Genomic DNA, 22262 nt, shown 5'->3' with positions numbered 1-22262 from the left:
CTATTAAGTGCTGCTGGGGTTTTTAAAAGGGGTTTTCAAGGGTTTCCAGAGGTTTAGAGGGCGTTTGTAGGCTTTTTCAATGGTGTTCCCACTTTATGCGATTTCACTTACACATGCGGTGCCTATCTGTACACAGCTTTCATTGCCAAGCACTTCCAAGATGTGAAAGACCTATTTGCAGAGCAACTCCCACCTGAGGGCCACACACACAAATATCCCAAGGAAGTTTAATCCTAGTGAACACATCTCTCAAGATTTCAGCTATGCAGAGTCACCTAGGTAAACCTATGGGATGTGTGACAGCCATCAACCTTCCTTTATCATGCTTTCAATAGGAGTGCAGAGTCATTCCTTACTAAATCAGAGCAATTAAGAACCAAACTGATAAAGGAAGACAAAAAAGACACAATCCAACATTAACAACTGGTGGTTACAATAAGAACAAGTCTGCTGCATCAGGTCAAAGCCACATCTTTCAGAGCATCCTGTTCTCACAGTGGCTGACCAGATGAAACCTGCAAGCTGGACATGAACACACATCAGTGCAATATACCAGATTGTGGACATTCCACCCACACACTTCCCACCCCACTCCATGTAACACTAGGAAACAGGCCTCTCTAAAAGGATACAACATTTTAAGCAACGATTGCACCACACCCACACAAATATTTTCAGTTTAGGAAGCACAGCTTAGCTGTATATCATGGACACTTCCATAGTAATGGTCAACAACGTACATGTTAGGCTGAGTCATCTGTGAAAACTCAAGGAGAAAAATGATAGCTGCTGAAAACCAGAGTTCAAGCTACCATCTGGCACTGAAGTAAGGGGTCAGAGCCAGAGAGTCCAAGGTTACCAAAACAGCTAAGAGCAATCCAGATGCAATTCACCATCAGGAAGTCAGGGGTCACCTCCACACTAAGAGAGATGATCCAGAGTCACAAGCAACACCTATGGCTGAGCAGCATTCAAGTATTTATTCATTTATTATTTAAAGTATTTGTACCCTGCTCTTCAATGCAAAAAATAAAGGCCAGATAGGCTTAAGTTCGCTTCTGCCTTCAAATTTACAATCTAAAAGGACAAGAGATTGAGAGGGCAAAGCGTTCTCATAAATGCTCTTTCTGCCAGGGCAGGGCAGGGGAAAGGAAGAAGCAAGCTTCCTGCAGCTGCTGCTCCTTTGGCCAATGGAAAAGACCAGCTTGGTCTCCCCATTGCCATGATGTTCTTCCCTAGAATAAATGGAGAACAGCCTCCCATTGGCCTCTGATCCCATGGCTGATGGGAGAATCAGACAGTACTGCCTTTCAGAGTTTAAGCAGGAAACAGGAGGAGGGAATGAATTTATGTTTCCCAGTTAGGACATGGCAAGCATTAGAAATGGAAGACAAAACATATAGTGACTCCAGCCCTAATAGCAGCCAGTCAGGATGCCTCTCTGCTAGAGCATGGCAACTAGAGCTGGGAGATATCTGGTTTTCAATTTCACAATATATCACCGCAATATTTCAATATATCACAATGTTTTCTATCAGGCTGGAACTATGTAGAGGTGAATGTGGTAATGCCCTGGCAACTGCTACTACTTATGGGTCTTACTCTTAAACTGATAAATTTTTACTTACCTTTAACATATTGTTAAAACAGTTATAGTACTACTGTACTGATAATGTTTAAATTAGCACATTTTCTCTAGAATTAAAGCTGTAGAAGTAATTCAGTAGCATAGATATCAAAGGTAAGGTGAGAGAAAGTTTCCTAAAAGTTAATTACATTGCTAAACAAGAAAAAAGCCAATTCACAATCACTGTCACACTTTTAGATATTCAAATATATTTCACTATTGAGTCTTAGTTGAATGTGTGCATCCCACAACACCAGTTATTAGATTGTCTCTTATTTTTTTGTTCTAAACCATTGGAAACTATTGGAAAGACAATGCTAAACAATATGGAAGGCATTGGCTACTCTTATGAAGAGAGAAGCAAGTCAACATTCTACATCTGGTCCAAATAGAGCACACGCCCCCCCCCATCCACCCCAGTCATGCCACATGCCTACTGACCTTCCCCTGAACTCCCAGCTGAATCAACAGCAAACAATGGATTCTGCTGGACTGGCATGGGTGGTAGATACAAATCCCAGTGCCACACATTCCCCTACAACTCCAGAAACCCCAGCTGTGTGCCACAACACCAAATCCAAAGTAGGGAAATGTCCTGCAGAGACATACCCTCAAGAAAGCTGCCAATTGCACTGTGAAAATAGCCACCTCTGCAGTTCAGGCAAAGCTTGCATTCTAGGGACTTAAAAGCACGGCAGCATCTGAGCACTAAGGCTGCCTTGCACCCGTCAGCTTTCGCTCCCGCATCACCTTCTGATCCTCTCCAAATGCTGAGCGAACAGAAAAATCTGGTTAAATGCACAGAAGAAGCATTTTAATGAAAAACTGCAAATCAAAGCAACAAGGTAAAAAAAAAAGCTAGGCACAGGAAAAACATCAGGCATACAAAGAAACAATAAGAAGAAATGGTAGTGTCAAAGCAGCAAAGAGAAAGCATTTTAATTTAAAATGAAAAGGGTGATGTGAGACAAATACCTTTTTTATATATAAAAAAAACTAAAGTGAGGGGGGAGGAAAAACAGGAAAGAACACAATGCAAGAAGCAAATCAGAAATACCATTTATTTTCAAGTAGGAAGGGGAAACTGCAGAATTCACAGAATAGAGAGAGAGCCTATATAAAAAGGTCTTAATTTCTAATACAGGAGCTTCCCACATAGTTTGAATTAACAACATTTTTAACAAGCTGCTTAGGGCCTAAAACTACAGTGAATTTAAAATGTACAGAAGACTGCTAAGCTACAAGCAAACTAGATACCGAAGCTTGGAGCATTAGCTTCAAAAGCCTCTTTGCCAGATTTTAACACATGCACAATATGAATTAGGACTGCTCAGTTAGATGACATGAAAATGGTTCCCCAACTAACTGGGAAGAACTTTTTTTCTTTAAAAAAAGTAATCATAGAAGAGCCCACACAAAAAACGTGAAAAGCCAAGCTGTTTCTTAGAAGCAGCTCCCCCCTTGTTCTGTTACACAAGAAGGAATGCCTCCAAGATGGGTTCCAATACAGCACATGTAGGTTTTAATGATTGCCTTTTTCTGTGCTTTTAGCTGCTTCTATTTTAGCTATAAGCCACTTTGAGTGTTTGTCAAGAAAAAAGGCAGGCAACAACAACAACAACAACAACAAGATTATTAAAGGCATCATAAAAAACGAAGGAAGAGCTTTTTCCCACTCCAAAACATTTGTCAGGGGTAGATACCGGAACATTCCTAGAAACAAGAGATACTGTAGATGCTCCCTGAAGGTCCCGGATACTGTAGAGCACATCCTCTTCTATTGCCCACTGCATAATATGCTGTGTGAACGTGTGCTGCCCCCCCCCCTCCTGGGTGGTTTGAAACCGCTGCACGGTGGAAGCGTTGGATTCTGTTTGTCGGATATTGACCAAAGGGTAACTGCGGGAGTAGCCGAATTTTTGGCAGCAGTCCCGCAAGGAGTAGCTTAACAGGAAGAAATTCCAGATTTACATATACCGGTAATCAGCATGTGTATTCGACTCTTGCCTTTTTATATACACTTTAAGGTTTTTGTACGTGATTTCCCCCCCCCCCCCGCAGTTTTATCTGCAAAAATGCCTAATAAATGTTTGAAGAAGAAGCATTTACCTGTACTGGAGTTAGCCCTGGCCCACAAGAATTTATGCCACAGTGATTCTGTTACAAGTCTTCTTAATTTTTGCTGCAACAAACTAACACAGCTATCCCTCTGCAATCTGGTCCCATGGAAGTTAAGGCTCCCCTCCTTCAGGTTATGTAGAAAGAAACAAGCTCTCCCTAGAAGATTTGAGAATTAAAATCTTAACTGGAGTAATGCATGCTAGCCACCTTCTTTTTGAGTAGAAGCTAATAAAACTATGAAGGCATGATCTTCAGGAAGACTCAAGCAACTGGGTTTAAAACATGTCAATCAAATCCTGAGTTCTCCACATACAGCAAATATTAGCACTGTATTGTGTCCACACCTTGACATTCCAGACTTGCTTTTATACCTGCTGGCTCACCAGTGCAAAGAACGCTATTAAAAGCACTTTGGATTGTGGCAAAACCAGTTTCGAATGTGGTTTGTTTTAGAAACAAAGAATGCTGCCTTTAACTCACATGGGAACCACAAGAAGAATTCCACATGCATTTGCTAACACTCCCCATCTCCCCCCACCCACCCAAAAGTAAACCCCCACATCTTGGGATTCTCATTTCGTATCTGAGCCCTTAAAAAGGTAAAGGTACCCCTGATCGTTAGGTCCAGTCGCGGACGACTCTGGGGTTGCGCGCTCATCTCACTCTATAGGCCGAGGGAGCCAGCATTTGTCCACAGACAGCTTCCGGGTCATGTGGCCGGCATGACTAAACCGCTTCTGGCAAACCAGAGCAGCGCATGGAAATGCCATTTACCTTCTCGCCAAAGCGGTACCTATTTATCTACTTGCACTTGATGTGCTTTCGAACTGCTAGGTGGGCAGGAGCTGGGACCAAACAACAGGAGCTCACCCCATCGCAGGGATTCGAACCACCAACCTTTTGATCAGCAAGGCCTAGGCTCTGTGGTTTAGACCACAGCGCCACCCACATCCCATCTGAGCCCTTGGTGCCTCCCAAATCCTCACTCTAACAAATTTATTTTGCTCTAAAGAAAAAATAAAAGATTCACTACCACAAATAAATTATATATCTGTGTGTAGCACAGATTGTAGCTGGCCATTTTCCAGAGACAAACTGCCAATCAAATGAGAGCATCAACCTATACCAAAAAAGCAGAGTGTCAAAGCTCAGAAAAACCTCCAAGCTGTCAAGACATCCCCTTTAGAACAAAGACACCAATATCCTATGGTGTTTTTGAAAACAAATTTAAGTGTTTGTTCTTTTCATCTTCTTTTTGTTTTTAAAGCAAAAGATCAAAGGGGAACCTTGTTGCCAAATGGGAAACCCTAAGAACCACACAGAGAGAAAGGGAAGCAGGGAGTGGGGAGAAGAGGGCTAAAGGCTTCAAGCAGTTCAGAAACGGCATTTATAAATGAAAAAAGGCAAAGGGGCGAAAAGCTGAATTTACCATCTTGCAGTATTGTTCCTCCCACTGGCTAGAAAAGAAATACCCCCATTCTAGATATTTCAAAGCCAAAAAAAAGGAGCCAGGTGTTTTCCATTGCCCCCTTGCCAAAAAAGTATAACAACTGATTTGGTTTAAATCTCATAATACTAAATCAACTCCATTTCCTAAAGGTTTTTCAAAAAGGAAAAAAGATTCACTTAGGTGACCTCTGCAGGAACACAGAGAACGCAGGTCATCAAGATTACATTTAGAAGTCATTTTCAACCTTTCCCTGCCAAGAGATAAAGAGAGTCTGTTTAAACTTCAAGAGCGTGCAAGCAGGGAAGATCTGAAGTTATCTGGAAAGGGGCTGTAGGGTACCGGTAGGTTCCCAACTCCTGCTCTGTTTCAGCTGAAGGACCACATTCCCTCCTGGAGTACCTTCCAGAGGCTGTACACTAGTGGGGCCAAGGGCAAATGTGGTCAGAGCAATGGATGCAATACTTACCTCTGTCCAGTACGCTACATCCCAGACACACAAAAATTCAGCAGTTTGCACATAGACGTCTATCCTTTGTTCACCAAGCAAGAGGCATTATGACCATTCAAGGATGAATTCCAGCCAGGCAAAACAGCAAGGAGCAAGTCTTGTGAGGACTGGGGAGAGGAGCTGAGGGCTGGGTTGCAGCACAACCAGAGGAGATTCTGGACAGCCAGGCAGAGAGAGGGCTACATTTGGCCCAAGGTTTCCACCACTGTTATCAGATGCCGGGCAGTAGGTGATGGGGAAACACCTGGGGAACCAGGTTGAGGAATCAATCCTGAGTTAAGATGCACTGATGCTCCAACTTCACAGATGGCAGCTTCAGATATTTGGTAAAGCTGACCTGTGCTTCTGACATGGTACTGGCTTCTGCTGCTTAGAGTGACATACTGTATGTAGTACTGTACCAAGCCTGTTGGCAGCCACTGTCCTCCCTTGGCTGCCTCCTTCAGCTTTCAAAATAGTTATTTCTCATCTCCCATGCCAGTTGCTCACTTTCAGCATGTTACCTCTGGGCTGAGCAAAGTCGTATCATAAAAAAAAACCAGAGCAGGCTCTCCTGCAAAAGTGAAGCTTCCACAACTTCACATGGCACACTGTGTCAAGGCAATATTTCAGAGGTTGTCTGAGGTCCAAGCCCCCACCCCACAAAAATAAAAAACCTGCATTTGATGCAGCAAAACACCATATACTCTTAAGTACAATTTCAGAACAGCTAATCAACAACAGAACAAGGGAGGAAATAACCAGGGTACTAGACAACACAAGCTCAGGCCACATTGTCCTCTATAAAAGCAAAATAGAGAAGAGTCGATTTTGTAAGTAAGGGGGCCAGTGTGGTATAGTGGTTAAGAGAGATAGACTCGTAATCTGGTGAACCTGGTTCAAGTCTCTGCTCCTCCACATGCAGCTGCTGGGTGACCTTGGGCTAGTCTCTTAGCCCCCCTCACCTCACAGAGTGTTTGTTGTGGGGGAGGAAGGGAAAGGAGAATGTTAGCCGCTTTGAGACTCCTTCGGGTAGTGATAAAGCGGGATATCAAATCCAAACTCTTCTTCTTCTTCTTCTAAGTATATAGGGGACTGATAGCATGAGGACTGCATCTCCTTCCCCACAATGCCCAGAATAGCTCATTGCTATTAGCCTCCAGATGCACAAATGGCTTCTTAAGTCCTCCTTACTATTGGGAATGGCAACAAATGCTTGGGCAGAGCCCTCACCTTTTATGCAGCTTCATTGCTCAATCTTCTGAAGGAGTCAAAACACAAGGATGTGGGAATGAAAACAAAGGTGAATAAACAAAGAGGAAGGCCAAAGTCATCACTATTTGCACTGAGTGAGAGGGAATTAAGGAGCCCACCTTCTGTGTCTCAACATGCACAGAATCAGGTTGATGAGTCAGGTCAAAGATGCACAAATTCACCTCCATAGCCAGCATCCCTCTTGCCTCTGACAAATACTGCCAAAGCTCTGTGCCAAAGGGCCAGGAGCCACCCCATTCTCCATCAGACTTAGGAAGGAAATGTGGCAAGGGCACAACCCTAACCCCATGCTGGTCATCTGAAAGCAATTCAATGCCTCCAAAGCTCAGAAAGATATCAGAGACAAGAACCCAAACACTTCAGTACAGATTCTGTGGCAACTGCAGATTAGATCCTATCAAGGCCAAGCATGACTTGCGGAAGGGCGATAGCTCAGTGGTAGACTATCAGCCTTGCATGCAGAAGGTCCCAAGTTCAATTCCCCAGCATCTCCAGGTACGGCTGGGAGCGGCTCCTGTCTGGAAACCTGTAGAGCTGCTGCCAGTCAGGGCACATTACACTGACTCCATATGAAATAAAATAGAATTCCTTCCAGTGGCACCTAAGACCAACTAAGTTTGTTCTTGGTATGAGCTTTTGTGTGCATGCACACTTCTTCAGATATGAGCACACAAATGAAGTGGGTACTTACCATCATAGTTGGTGGAGATGCAGGAAGATACAAAATTTTTGGAATGAGGTATATGAAAAATTGAAAAAAGATATTGAAAGTAACATTTGAGAAAAGACCAGAGAACTTCCTGCTGAGTATAATTCCCAAAGAAATACCAGAGGGAAGGAAAAACATCTTCTTATACGCCTGTGCAGCTGCAAAGACAATCATAGCACAAAATTGGAAGAGAGAAAGAGTACCTCAAATTAATGATTGGCACATAAAGTTAGTAGAATTCACAAAGTTGGCAAAAATGACAGGAGCAATTAGGAACATACCTAAGCAGAAGCTAAAGGAAGAATGGAGGTATTTAGAGCTATATTTGGGAAAAGAAAAAATATTAACAGAATTGGTGGGATGCTTTAATTGAATACTCAAGGCAAAAAAGAGTATATGAGATAAAGTTGGAAAGAAGAACGAAGCATAAAAATGTTGTATATTTAAAGATAGTCAATATGAAGTCAACTTTTATTTTATTGTATGTGTGTAATGATTTTAAATTTGGAATGTATGTTTTTGAAGTTTAATAAAGATTTGTATTTTTTAAAAAAAAAATTAAAAAAAAGATGAGCACACGAAAGCTCATACCAAGAACAAACTTAGTTGGTCTCTAAGGTGCCACTGGAAGGAATATTTTTTGTTTGTTTGTTTCGACTATGGCAGACTAAAACGGCTACCTACCTATAACTTCATATAAGACAGCTTCCTCTGTTGGGCCCTAAAAGTATAGCCAGTGTTACTTACTTTAAATTCTAAATTTAAGTTTCAAAACTGAAAAATTTAAAAAGTGATTAAAAAAATTAATGTATTGATTATTTAATATTTCTAAGGTCTGCCTAATACAGGTCAAATCAATCAATGTATTGATTATTTAATATTTCTAAGGTCTGCCTAATACAGGTCTGCCTTATTGGGTTCTATTTTGGATAAATGGGTATTCTTGGAGTAAAATATACCGGTAATAGAATAAACAAGACCAAACTATAATATCTGTTACTTCAGACATTTCTTTAGAAAGTTATTCAATTAAAAGGTATCTGAAAAGCTAGTTAGGCTTTTATTTTAAAAATGTGTTCCAAAGCCAAGTGATAGCTTGCTATCACGTGACAGAATTAACACTTTGAAAGAATTCTTGTTAGTACTTCATTTCATGAACATTACAACAATTCAAGAAACAGAACCCAATAAGACAGACAGGTATTTACAATTATTATTTTTTTGCAGACTAGATTTATTTTATTTTTATTTTTCAATTTAACAGAATCTTTATTGAAAATTATCAAAACATCAAAAACAAGCAAATAAAACATAACCAAATACAACAAAAATATCACATAATACAACAAAACAAATAAAAAACCACTCATTACTTCTATCACTCTATCAAACGAAAAAATAAAACTAATAAATGAAACAAAACAAACCACATACATACATTCAACACCCATTTCTATCCACATTTTAGACTTTTTAGACTTCCACTTGTCATCCTCTCGGGTTAATTCATTAAATCATTTCATTTCTGCTTTCCTTTACCACTAAACCAATATATATAGTAAAATTAATATATCATATATCATTCTTTCTTGTATATCAGTACGGATTACTAGATATGGATCCAGGTCTTTAAAGTGGGGCACCAAATTTTTCCCAGCTTTGACAAAATTTCTGATTGCTACTTCCTCTAATTAATTCTGTTAATTTGGCCAAATCTAAATAACTAAATAATTTCTCTTGCCACTCTCAAATATTTGGAATCTCTTGTTTTTTCCAATGCATAGCAATTAATATTCTTGCTGCTGTGATTGCATATAGAAAGAGTTTCTCATCCTCTTTCTTAATTCCTTCATCCAGTATCCCTAATAGAAAGGCTTCTGGATTTTTCTTAATATTATATTTCTTTTTTTTTTTTCAAAAACCTGATTCCAGAAAATTTGATTTTCCCACAGTGCCACCACATATGTATGAATGTCCCTGTCTCCTTTCCGCACCTCCAACATATATTATCTTTAGTTTTATACATTTTATGTAATTTAACCAGAGTGATATACAATTTATAGAACATTTTTATCATATTTTCTTTAATCCCCTCTGAAGCCATAAATTTCCAATGTTCCTTCCACAGTTTTTCACAATAGTGAAACTGTATAGTTTTCCCCAAATCAGTTGCCCAATTAATCATTGTCTCCTTCACCATTTCATCTTTAACTTCCCATTCAAGCAATAGATTATACATTTTAGAAATTATTTTATTATTTTGTAATAAATGTAATTCCAATAAAGAAGGTTCAACCAGGAAGCATTTTTGTGTCCTGTCCTTATTAAACTTACTGTTTATTTGATGGTATTGCATCCACCCTGTCAAATATTGTTTGATATCTTCATATTTCTTCAACCTAAGCTTCCCTTCTTTTTCCTTTAATAAGTCTTTATACTTCCCCGAGTTACCTTCCGAATTTACCTTCTTCACTGTAATAATTTCAATGGGTGACAGCCATCTGGGTGTTTTGGGTTCGAGAAGATTTTTGTGCTTTTCCCAGACTCTCAATAGGGATTTTTTTAATAATATGGGTGTTAAATCCTTTATGCACCTTCACCTTATCTTCCCCCAAATAGGCATGCCATCCAAACTTATTTTCGTGGCCCTCCAAATCTAATAAATCATGATTTTCTAGTGTAATCCACTCCTTCAGCCACAGAAAACAAGTAGTATCATGGTATAAATTTGAAATGTCCAGACCCTGTTCCTAGAATTGGTAACATTTGAAATAAGAATAACATTTTAGGGAGGACGTTCATTTTAATGGCCGCAATTTTTCCTAATAAAGATAGTTTTAATCTATTCCAAACCTCCAATTTTTTAAAATTTCATTCCATGTTTTTGTATAATTATCCTTAAATAGATTATTTGTATTATTAGTGATCCAAATGCCTAGATATTTTGTTTTATTCACCAATTTCAACCCCACCTCCCTCTGTAACTGGTCAATTTCTTCCCCGGATACCTAGAGATACCTGGCTTGGCAATTAAAAAAGAAAAAGAAAAGAAAGAACAATTGGTAAACCAATAGAGGATGGTAAAGTGATTGAAGACCCCAAAGAAATTTCAGATTCCTTTGTAAAAATTTACACAAAATTATATAAATCTGAAAATCCCAGCCATTTGGCTATAGAAAATTATTTTAAAAAGACAAAAATGCCTAAAATAGATGAGGAAAATGGAATTCTTAAATGAACCAATTTCATTGTTGGAGGTACAAGGAGCAATTAAAAGAGCCAAAGTAGGAAAATCCCCTGGAACTGATGGACTGCCAGCCATATATTATAAAACAATTGTTAAAATATTAGCAGAACCCTTGAAGTTATTAACGAATAAAATTTGTGAGGAAGGGAATATTCCGAAATCTTGGGAAGAGGCATATATTTCCATTATTCCAAAACGAGGTGTAGATAATAATCAAGTTAAAAATTTCAGGCCAATCTCCATGTTAAACAGTGATTACAAATTATTCGCAGAAATTATAGCCAATCAGTTGAAAAGAATTATGAAGAAATTAATAAATTAATAAATAAGGATCAATCAGGCTTTTTACCAAATAGATATATCCATAATAATTTGAGGAATGCGATAGATTTATTAGAATATCTGAATGGCAAAACTGATAAAAGAGCGGCATTTTTATTTCTTGATGCGGAAAAAGCATTTGACAAGGTATCTTGGGTATTTCTTTAAAAGACAATAACATCATTAGGGCTTGGGCGGAAATTATTCAATGGTATAGATTCAATTTATAGATGGCAAAGAGCCAAGCTTATAAAAATAATGAGATATCTGATGAGCTAGGAATACATAGGGGTACCAGACAGGGGTGTCCCCTTTCTCTGCTATTATTTATCTTGATTCTTGAATTCTTATTGGAAAATATAAGAAATGATGAAAAAATTAAGGGAATTAGGATTGGCAAAAGTATCTATAAAACTAAAGCATTTGTGGACGATGTTATAATCACGGTGAAAGAACCATTGGAAAATATACCCCAAGCCTTGGAAAGAATTACAGAATTCGGGAAATTGGCGGGATTTGATTTAAATATGAATAAAACTAATACAAAATATTTATTTTAAATGTGATCTCATTGAGATCCCAAGATGAAAATTTGCAGGTAGCTCTTTAAAATATTAAATAATCAATACATTTTTTGGAAATTTTAAATCATGTTTTTTTAATAAGAATTTATTGGATTTTCAAAATAAAAATACACAAAATACAAACACTACACAAACTACACACAAACAAAACAATTAATTCCTCATCCTTATCTTCTTTATAATCCTAATCTTGGGACTTCCTCACATCCTCTCTTTTGCGTTCATTTCTAATCTTCTTTAGTAACTTTGTAACATTGTAAAATCTACTTTCTTCATCTAATCTTAATCTTACAATTATAATCAATATATCTTAAACCTTAAATCTTATTCTTATCAACCTATCTCCAATCTTAAATCTTGCTTTTATCAAATAAAACATCTAATTACACATCTCAACCTCTTTTATCCTCTCTTCACTTAACTTTGTTATGCTGTGGCCTATATTTCCACTGATTCCAAATTCAAATATATTAAAAAAACAACACATTTTAACCAATACCTAAATATTTCTTCCATTCTCATAGTCCGTTTTCCCTCTGGTGTTGGAGTGCCGTGGTCAGCCATTCATTCCCCAGTAATTCATACTTTACCCCACCCCTCTCCTGTCCATGATCACCCTTCCCTTTACCTTTCCCATCCTCCAGCAGTCTCTCCCCCCCCCCCAGCATTCCACCAGTCCAGGATCTCCTTCTACTATTATTTCATTCGTGTTCAGTTTTACTTCTTTTCCTTCTGTTCTTTCCTTCAGATATAGCTTCCTCTTCACCAGAATGTAGCAATCTTCTTGATAAGTAGTTGCAATAAGTTTATCACAAAGTATCTTTCCTCCACTCTCAACTTCTTGTTGCATTTTCCATGATTGTTGTTCTAGAACCTCTGGGCTGCCACCCCAGGAGTTCATTGTACTGTCCACACTGAGGGCTCCCCACCTCTCACGCCAGGGAAGCCTTTCTTGTTTACCAGCTTGTGCATATTCCTCTTCAATAAATTCCACTGGATCAGCATTCTTTCCATCCTTTCTATCGAGTGGATATATAGAACAGTTTTTCAAAGTAGCTCCAATCTGGGTAAACTTTTCTATAACGTTCTGCTGAAGTAGTTGTAATTCAAACAAAAGTCTTTCCTGGATTGGTGTCATTGTTGAGTCTAGGGAGACCGTGGAATTTGAGTAGGCAGGAAGTGATAGGGTCTCAGTATTTTTCCAGCTGCACCAGCCTGTCCACAGCCGCCATTCCCTGTCTGACCCAGGCTCCTTGGCCAGGGGGTTAACGGTGTCTCTCTTTTACTTTGTAATCCACAAGAAGAAATCAATCAAGGTCCCAATCCCTGTTTTAGAAAACAGGGTTTTCTAAAGTATACAAAATCAGCGTAAACCTTTAAAGCAAGTCTTAAGCGGCTCCAGCTCCATTGACGTTACTTTGATCTTGCCGCTGTCAGAGAGAGACGGACTTCCTCATTTTAAATCTCTTTCCGTAAGCCAAATTTTAGCCTTTTAGGTACAAATTAAGCTCCATACTTACAGAGTCCTTGTTTTAGATCCAAATTGAGGAAAAGTGGAGCGCTCAAATCCAGCAGTTGCCGCTGCTTCATGCCTTCGGTTAGAGGTGGCTTCTTCAGCGCCGTCCCAGAGCCCCGCTCACTCAAGCCTCCCTTTTACAAGGGTTGCTTGAGAGCAGGGTCGGGACTTCTGGCACCCGCTAGAAACCCAGGACCGCGGGACGCTCTTCCCGCGGTTTAACGGAGCCCGCAGCGCGGTTGCGGTAGCTCCAATCCCCGAAGACACCGGAGCTGTCTCGGAGCCGAGACAGCTCCCGACTGCTCGGAATGGCGCTCACACTGGAAGTCCAAATTTAAATTTTAAATTAAGTCCATCATGTGACATATCATATTAATTCTCATGAAGTTCAGAAGGGATTGATGTTTTAGATTGGTATTTTTAATCTCTCAATTCTAGCTGAGCTTTTAAGGTTTTTGTGTAGTCCAGCAAGGCCGAAATTGTCAATTTTTTCAAACCCTCATAATTCACAAAGGGGTGAGAGAAATAATTAAAATTTTAGATTTAAACTTAGTTTTGATAATTCAACAAGTGTACAAAATATTAAGAAAATTGGATGACATGAGGTAAAAAAGTTGGATCACTTGATATAGAATAACCCTCTTGCTCGGATCTAAACAGGGGTCTTGTGAAAACATCACTGACCAGGGAGGGGCTCTAGAATTTACTCCCATTTCCATTTGAGCATCTTCATTATCCATTCTGACTATCGGTCCAGAAAATGTTGAGTCTTCTTCTTGCAAACAATAAGAGTAATTCCAGACACTTTCTTTGGCCAAAATAATATTACAGGCAGATATTGTGTTCATTGATTTAAAGCCACAAATAAGAATGCCAAGCCGCAGTTCTGCCACTGCACCCTACCTCAAAAATAAACTCCCATTAGTGTAAATGGATGTATGCATACATAATGAGAATAGACTAATTTGTATTCTGTGGGCGAGGTGAATTAAAGATAAACAGAATCCAGGTCAATTTAGGTTGCATTATACACCTCCTTTCCTGGCTCGTTTTCATTCAAACTCATTTTTAACTCAGATTTGTTTTAATTTCACTTTATCACCTCGGAACATCTAGTGATTCTTTCCAATTTACCAGAGGTGACACACAGCACAAGGAGCTTGCCATGGCAATTAGTCTGACACCCATGCCCAATATTTTTACTATAGCAGGAGATTCACAAAGTTTTTCAATGCATGCCTCCTCATCCATATATATGATGGAACAGACCAAATGAAACCCACAGTATGTTTTGAAACTCCAGAGACATCAACCCCATAGGGGAAAACAAGTCTTTGTACAAATAAAGGGAGGAAAGAGCTAAGACCTCTTTTGAAAACAAAACCAGCAGTATTGGTGACTGAAGCACACAGAGAAACTGGAGCGAGTCAAGAGAAATTGGGGAGGCCAACCCACATTCCAAAGATGATTGAATTTATCTGTGTCGTTTATTACGTATGTATGCTGTCTGTATTACAAACAGCCTTTATGACACATGCACACTGCTTTTTCTCCACGGCACTCAGGGTGGCAGACATACCGGTAATCTCCTTTTTCCCTGCCTATTGTACTTGACAAGACCTTACACTGAGGCAAGTGGCTTAACCTCCATCAGGTCTGTAAAATGACAATATGGCTTTAGATTGTTTCGAGAATGGTCAATCAATAATAAGAATGTCAGCATCCTTAGTAATAGAACAAACTCAGTGATTTCAGAACAGCACCCAAGTGTCGTGCCTGCTCTGGCATCTTCCATCAGTTCTCATTTTGTGAACAGAGGGGCCACTATGCAAGCTTGAATAGGAGCTTTGCCTCCTAAGGAAGATGCATGGAGGGTGGTATTTAATGGAGGAGAGGATTGTTCTCTTGTTATTCTAGCAGTGCCACTTACTTGGAGCAAACCCACACCAAACATTTAAAACACCATACACTTAAATATATGTTGAATATTTAAAGCAAATGACCTCCCCCAAGGAATTCTGGGAACTGTAGTTTGTTAAGGTTGCTGGAATTGTTGCTCTATGAGGGGAAAACTACAGTTTCCAGTGTTCTTTGGGGGTAAGTCATGTACTTTAAATGTACATTGGATGTGCTTTAAATGTATGGGATGAACCTGTTCTCTGTCACATCCCCTGTGGGTAATGCGTTTTGTTTTATTTGATGCAGAGGACAGTCTGTTACATTTTATACACATTCCTGTCCCTCAAGGGCTATTAACCACAATAGCTAAATGTGTCCATGTTAGCATGTAATATATATACCCAGAAATCCAGATGCTGGAAACCAACAAAGAAAAGCCATTCCTTCCATGCCCTTTTCTGAGAAACATCTGGCAGGACTACAACTCTCTTCATCCCTGACCATTGGCCATGCTAACTAGGACTAATGGGAGCTTGAGTTCAATAACATCTGGAGAGCCACATGTTGCCCACTCCTAGAATAAATGGTCCTTTTGTCCAATCCAGCAAGGCATTTCTTCTGCCCTTGGGGGCTTACACCGTTGGAAGATACAACTCAGGAGTCCAGGCTCTGCAATTAGCTGGAAAAGCTAGCAGACACAGAGAGTTAAATTAATAATTAAGAGCAGGGTCTTGTCGAAGCTCATTATTACAAATTCCTCCCACCACAAGTCAAGTCCCAGTGAAAACTCATATGTTCCACCACTGACCTATTTCTTGGCCAGACTATGTCTTATAATGGCATCCCTATGAAATAACTGTTGGCATAAAAGCAAGGCATGAAAAAGAGAAAGATATACAACAGAAAACAAGGAGGGTTATGAACTTGAAGCCAAAGGAATCTGGTTACTAGAGAAGCATAGATGGAATTTCATTACAAAGAGATTAGTTAATATTTGTTATCCATTGCCAAGGGCTTTAGAAGGAACAACTTACATTTGAAGGATGCCAGGAACGCTTGGAGGTTAAGAAGTGCAGGACACAAAACGCTACCTTAAGCAGACAACCACCCTCTTCATTGTTGAGAGATTGGGGGGGGGGGGAGGTTATACACAAGGGGATGGCAGAAAGTAGAAGACAGCTCACAGTTGGATCCCCAGACAGCTTCTGGTAGACTACCATGGCCTGCTGGAATCCCTGGTCTGATCCAGCATGGGACCGCCTACATTTTTCACAAGCAAGAGTGTGCTCGCAGATAATTTAACACAGACTAAAGGTAAAGGTAAAGGGACCCCTGACCATTAGGTCCTGTCGTGAATGACTCTGGGGACTCTGGGGTTGCGGCACTCATCTTGCTTTATTGACCGAGGGAGCAGCGTACAGCTTCCAGGTCATGTGGCCAGCATGACTGAGCTGCTTCTGGCGAACCAGAGCAGCGAACAGAAACGCTGTTTACCTTCCCGCCAGAGCGGTACCTATTTTTCTACTTGCACTTTGACTTGCTTTCGAACTGCTAGGTTGGCAGGAGCAGGGACCGAGCAACGGGAGCTCACCCTGTCGCGGGGATTTGAACCGCCAACCTTCTGATCGGCAAGCCCTAGGCCGGGGGTCGGGAAGGCGCGGCTCCGGAGCCGCATGTGGCTCTTTTAGAGCTTTGCCGCGGCTCCGGGGCGGGGAAATGGTGGGGGGCGCTGCGCCTGTGGCCCGCCTGCGCCCCCCTGCCTGGCTTTTGGGATCGGCAGCAGGGCGCGGGGTGGAGAAAGCAGCCGGGATGCAGCTCTCTCCACCCCTCGCCCTGTGTGCCGATCCCAAAATGGGATCCGCGGCTGGGCGCAGGGTGGAGAGAGCTGCATCCCGGCTGCTTTCTCCACTCTGCGCCCTCGCGCCGATCTCAAAAGCAGGCTTTTGGGATCGGCAGCAGGGCGCGGGGTGGAGAAAGCAGCCGGGATGCAGCTCTCTCCACCCCTGGCCCTGTGTGCCGATCCCAAAATGGGATCCGCGGCTGGGCGCAGGGTGGAGAGAGCTGCATCCCGGCTGCTTTCTCCACTCTGCGCCCACGCGCCGATCTCAAAAGCAGGCTTTTGGGATCGGCAGCAGGGCGCGGGGTGGAGAAAGCAGCCGGGATGCAGCTCTCTCCACCCCTGGCCCTGTGTGCCGATCCCAAAATGGGATCCGCGGCTGGGCGCAGGGTGGAGAGAGCTGCATCCCGGCTGCTTTCTCCACTCTGCGCCCTCGCGCCGATCTCAAAAGCAGGCTTTTGGGATCGGCAGCAGGGCGCGGGGTGGAGAAAGCAGCCGGGATGCAGCTCTCTCCACCCCTGGCCCTGTGTGCCGATCCCAAAATGGGATCCGCGGCTGGGCGCAGGGTGGAGAGAGCTGCATCCCGGCTGCTTTCTCCACTCTGCGCCCTCGCGCCGATCTCAAAAGCAGGCTTTTGGGATCGGCAGCAGGGCGCGGGGTGGAGAAAGCAGCCGGGATGCAGCTCTCTCCACCCCTGGCCCTGTGTGCCGATCCCAAAATGGGATCCGCGGCTGGGCGCAGGGTGGAGAGAGCTGCATCCCGGCTGCTTTCTCCACTCTGCGCCCTCCCGCCGATCTCAAAAGCAGGCTTTTGGGATCGGCAGCAGGGCGCGGGGTGGAGAAAGCAGCCGGGATGCAGCTCTCTCCACCCCTGGCCCTGTGTGCCGATCCCAAAATGGGATCCGCGGCTGGGCGCAGGGTGGAGAGAGCTGCATCCCGGCTGCTTTCTCCACTCTGCGCCCTCCCGCCGATCTCAAAAGCAGGCTTTTGGGATCGGCGGCTGGGCGCGGGGTGGTGGAGAAAGCAGCCGGGATGCTGCTTTCTCCACCACCCCACGCCCTGTGCTCATCCCGCTTGCTTTGAAGGGAGCTGGGGACAGGGGTGAAAGCTCACCCCTCCTCCCCAGCTCCATTCAAAGCAAGCGGGGATGAGCCGTTGTGAAGGGGTGCATGGTGCCCCTTCAGAGCGGCTTATCCCCGTTTTTTTAAAGGGAGCCTGGGAGAACACCCATACACCCCCGTACACACACGCACACACCTTGACTTGATTCAACACACATACACACCCCCTGAGTTTATTCAACACCCCCTTTATTTGATTCAAAACAAACACACACACACACACCCCTACATGCACACCTTGACTTCATTCAACACCCAGGAGAGCAAGCCCAAGCTTGCTCAGAATACGAGAGGGTTTTGTATTTGGGGCATCAAAAGCAGCAAAGCATACATGCATTTGGGACCATATGGGGTGCATCTCTCTCCCCTCATTAGAGAATAATAACTGGGACTAGCCATCAAAAGTCACAGATCAGACATGCTCATATTTTTCATTGATATAGCAGCTATAGCAGCTGACTGCACGATCCTGTATATATAGCATTAACATAAGAAACAATATATGCAGTGTTATATTTGTTTTAAATGTCGCAATGGTTTTGCGGCTCCCAGGTTTTTTTTCTCCCTTTGGAAATGGGTCCAAGTGGCTCTTTTTGTCTTAAAGGTTGCAGACCCCTGCCCTAGGCTCTGTGGTTTAGACCACAGCGCCACCCGAGTCCCTTTAACACAGACTAGTGATGCCTTAATTGAGAAGGGATCCTAAGCACTCTTGTTTTGTAAATTTAAAATACACTCATAGAAAATTAGATTGGTGTACTGGAATACCACACAAGACTCAGGTCAGCCCACCTCTGCCACAGAGTGATCCATATACAAACATACCTTGTAGAGTTATTGGTTACTCCTGCCAGTGTTAGAAACTCAGATATATAATCTAATTGACAAATGGAAACTTAAATGTGGGTTGCAGTTGCCACAATGGAATTTCTAAGTGTGTGGTTTGGGGGGGGGTTGCAGTGGGATGATTATTATTATTTTCATCATCATCATCATCTCTATACCACTTCATATTTTTGTAAACAAATCTCAAAGCAGTTTACAACACATCAAAACATCAAATAAAACAATCCAGAATAAAACAAATTTGATATTCAAGGAAAATATTTCAGATCCTTCTCTATGTGACATTTTGCTTTCCCCAGTCGCCAACCTGGCATCTAGAGATCTCCCCAGGTGGCAATTGGACTGGCAATTGGACCCACACCAGTCGCAAAACATGCCTAGCACCTGGCTAGTTTCTGAAAAATGAGCAGCTGTCAGACTCTCTTTATCAAAATCAGTACTGCCTGCTCTGACTGGCAGCAGCTCTCCAGGATCTGAGGCAAAGAAAGGGCTTTCCTGACACCTGCTACCTGAGTCTCTCAACTGGAAAGAGCCAGGAACTGAAACTGATAATTTCTGCATGCAGAACAAAACACACCTGCCTTGTGGACATAAGGTCCTACATTCAGGAATAAAGAGGAATGAATACGTACATTGTTACTTGGGAAAGCTCTGGCAATTTTCTTTGGGGGAGGAAGGGGAGACCACTCTATGTAAACTGGAAGCTTAGGATTGTATCCAACTGAGTTCTACTCAAAGCAAACTCACTGAAATGTATGGTCCTAAGATAGTCATGCCCATCAATTTCAATGCCTCTGCTCTTTGGCTGACTTAACACTGGCTACAACCTCTAGAGTTTACTGTTATCACCTTTGAAATTCACTCACACACAGGAACAGCAGGAGAAGCTAAGTCTAAGAAAAGGGAAGAGAAAAAAAGAAAGAAGGAGCTTTAGGTGGATGTTGGCTTTTCTTCCATTCACCTTGGATGGCCTCTCTCTAACCTTGTAAAGGCAGAAGTAATGGAGTAATGCTTCCCAGCTAAAAAAGCAAGGGGGGGAGAGAGAATAAGAGGGGGGAAATGCTTTATTTCTCTGTAGGCAAGCATGGCTCAAACTATGAGAGAAAGCGAACAATAAGATCCCACCCTAGGCATTGTGTGGGTCTCTCTCTCTCTTTCCTTCAGTCCTCACTAACTAATAGATTAGCATAGCAGCTCACCATCCACAAGAAGAAATCATTAAAACGAAAGAAACTGATCCTGGCAAATAAATTATAGTACATGCTCCAGGAACAAAACCAAAAGAAGTCAATCACTTTTTAAAATCAGATTCCACACACACACCCACACCCAGTAACTGTACTTCCCTTACCCCAGTCTTCAGGCTCCCCACATCCTATGAAAGCAGTCTACACACATAAAAGCACCCCAAATGGGGTGCTATTGAATGTATTTAGCACCTAGCTGTGGCAACAGTTAAGAGTTAAATTAAGTGTTAGCAACAAGAGTAAAAAACACTCACAATTTCTTGCTTGTTGTGGAACATGACATTTCAGATATATTTATTAATTGGAAAAAAACAAAGGCATTCTAAATCTTGACATACATTTGTAATAAACAGAGGCCAAATGTTTATATCACTTATGTAGTAATGAATACTATTGACTGGAGTTTCACTTTACAGCAGCAGAATGGATCAGAAACTAGGCACACAAACAAACCACAAAAGGGGATAGATATATAAACACATACACACATATACACTTTTTTTGTAAAATGACATGGTACTATAAAACCCAGAAATAAAGCTGTTCACAAGCAAAGTCAGTCACTAAATTAAAAGCAACAGCAAAACAGTATTCAAAAATAAACCAAACTCAACCACATGCTTGAATGAAGGAAGGAATGAATGAATGAATCATTTTGTTTTCTTACAGCCAACTTCACCAACTGTTATAGTTTAAAGGAGTTTAGCTTCTGCTCTCTCCCCTCCCACACCTCTGTTCCCAAATATCTTCCAAATCTTAAAAAGAGGGGTGAACATATATGTGGCTGTGCAAGTCAAAGGCAAGTATCTCAGAGAGGCTGTGATTAAACACATTGATACAATCTTCTTTTAATGCAACCAAAGGTCTCCACACAATTCATTCACAAAATGGGGCACAGCTTACTCTTTCCTAATAATCCATTTGGGAGGGTTTGTCACACAAAAACACACACACACACACACAGAGAGAGAGAGAGAGATTATAACACTGGGAATGATTATCAACTAAAACACTTCACACACAAGCTGTACTAAAAAAGGGAAGGGGGAAACCACTTAAGTTGATATGTTTTCATATTGTACAGAGAATGGTCTCTTCCCACCCCCAAATCTTCTACAAATCTTACATCTATTTAAAATGTGCATAGAAGACAAAGTTATCCTTTATTTGGGGGGGGGGGGGTCTCCAATCAGTGACTGGTAAAACAAAGAATTAATCTAACTAGATATCAGCAGTGACAGGAAGAAAGCAAATATTACAAATCACCAGTTTCAACCTCTTTTTGAATTGCATCCACATGGACTCCCAATATCCATTCAAGAGGCATCTGAAGAATTCAACACTCATTCCGATTCATAACATGCACATACACAAAAACCCAGTTTCTCAAAACACTTCATGGAGTAGCTGGGGGTGGGGCAGAATCAGCTTCTAACTACAAAATCTCCAGTTCTCTACCGAAATCTTTTTGAGCTACATGTGAAACCACCAGGTGTTTAAAGGGGCCTTTTAAGCACACCCCAACCAAAATACACACATACACAAAAAAACCTTCCAATTTCCCACCTACCCCATATCACTTCCTGCACAAACCACGGGGAAGGAAATAAATAAAAAAAGCAAAAAGCAATTCAAATAGAACTTCCTTACTCACCTTCACCTCACAGATCACACCATCAGTAGATTCTTTTTGGTGGTGGGGTTGTGGGACAATGGGTAGATCCCAAGGAAAGTCTAAAAGAAGCAGGGGAAGAAGATGAGGAGGGGAGAGCTGTGGAAGGGTCAGGGCTAAAATATGTGTGTTGCTGAGAATTTGAGTTTCTGGGAAAGCCCCCACGGGGGGGGGGAATAAAAGGACGAGATTGTGGCGGAAAAGCAAGAGATGTGGTGATGGGTTTCTATTATGAATGGAAGCAGGGGAGGGGGAGGGGTGGGAGACTAACTCAGTTGGATTCTCTGATGCTTATGGAGTCAGATTC

General features: G+C 41.7%; 1 protein-coding gene across 1 annotated transcript in view; it reads right to left on the bottom strand.

The window, feature by feature from the left end:
- Window positions 1–22046, bottom strand: part of RERE (arginine-glutamic acid dipeptide repeats) — a 342723-nt gene extending 320677 nt beyond the window's left edge. Inside the window, exon 1 of the mRNA XM_033156259.1 lies at window positions 21938–22046. The gene's annotated coding sequence lies outside the window, so the exon portion shown is untranslated. The remainder of the gene's footprint in view (window positions 1–21937) is intronic.
- Window positions 22047–22262: the final 216 nt, after the last annotated feature.

The sequence above is a fragment of the Lacerta agilis genome, chromosome 8 (assembly GCF_009819535.1).
Source record: "Lacerta agilis isolate rLacAgi1 chromosome 8, rLacAgi1.pri, whole genome shotgun sequence".
NCBI lineage: Eukaryota > Metazoa > Chordata > Lepidosauria > Squamata > Lacertidae > Lacerta > Lacerta agilis.
Note: the sequence above shows the minus strand (reverse complement) of the source record. Positions and strands in the feature narration are given on the sequence as shown.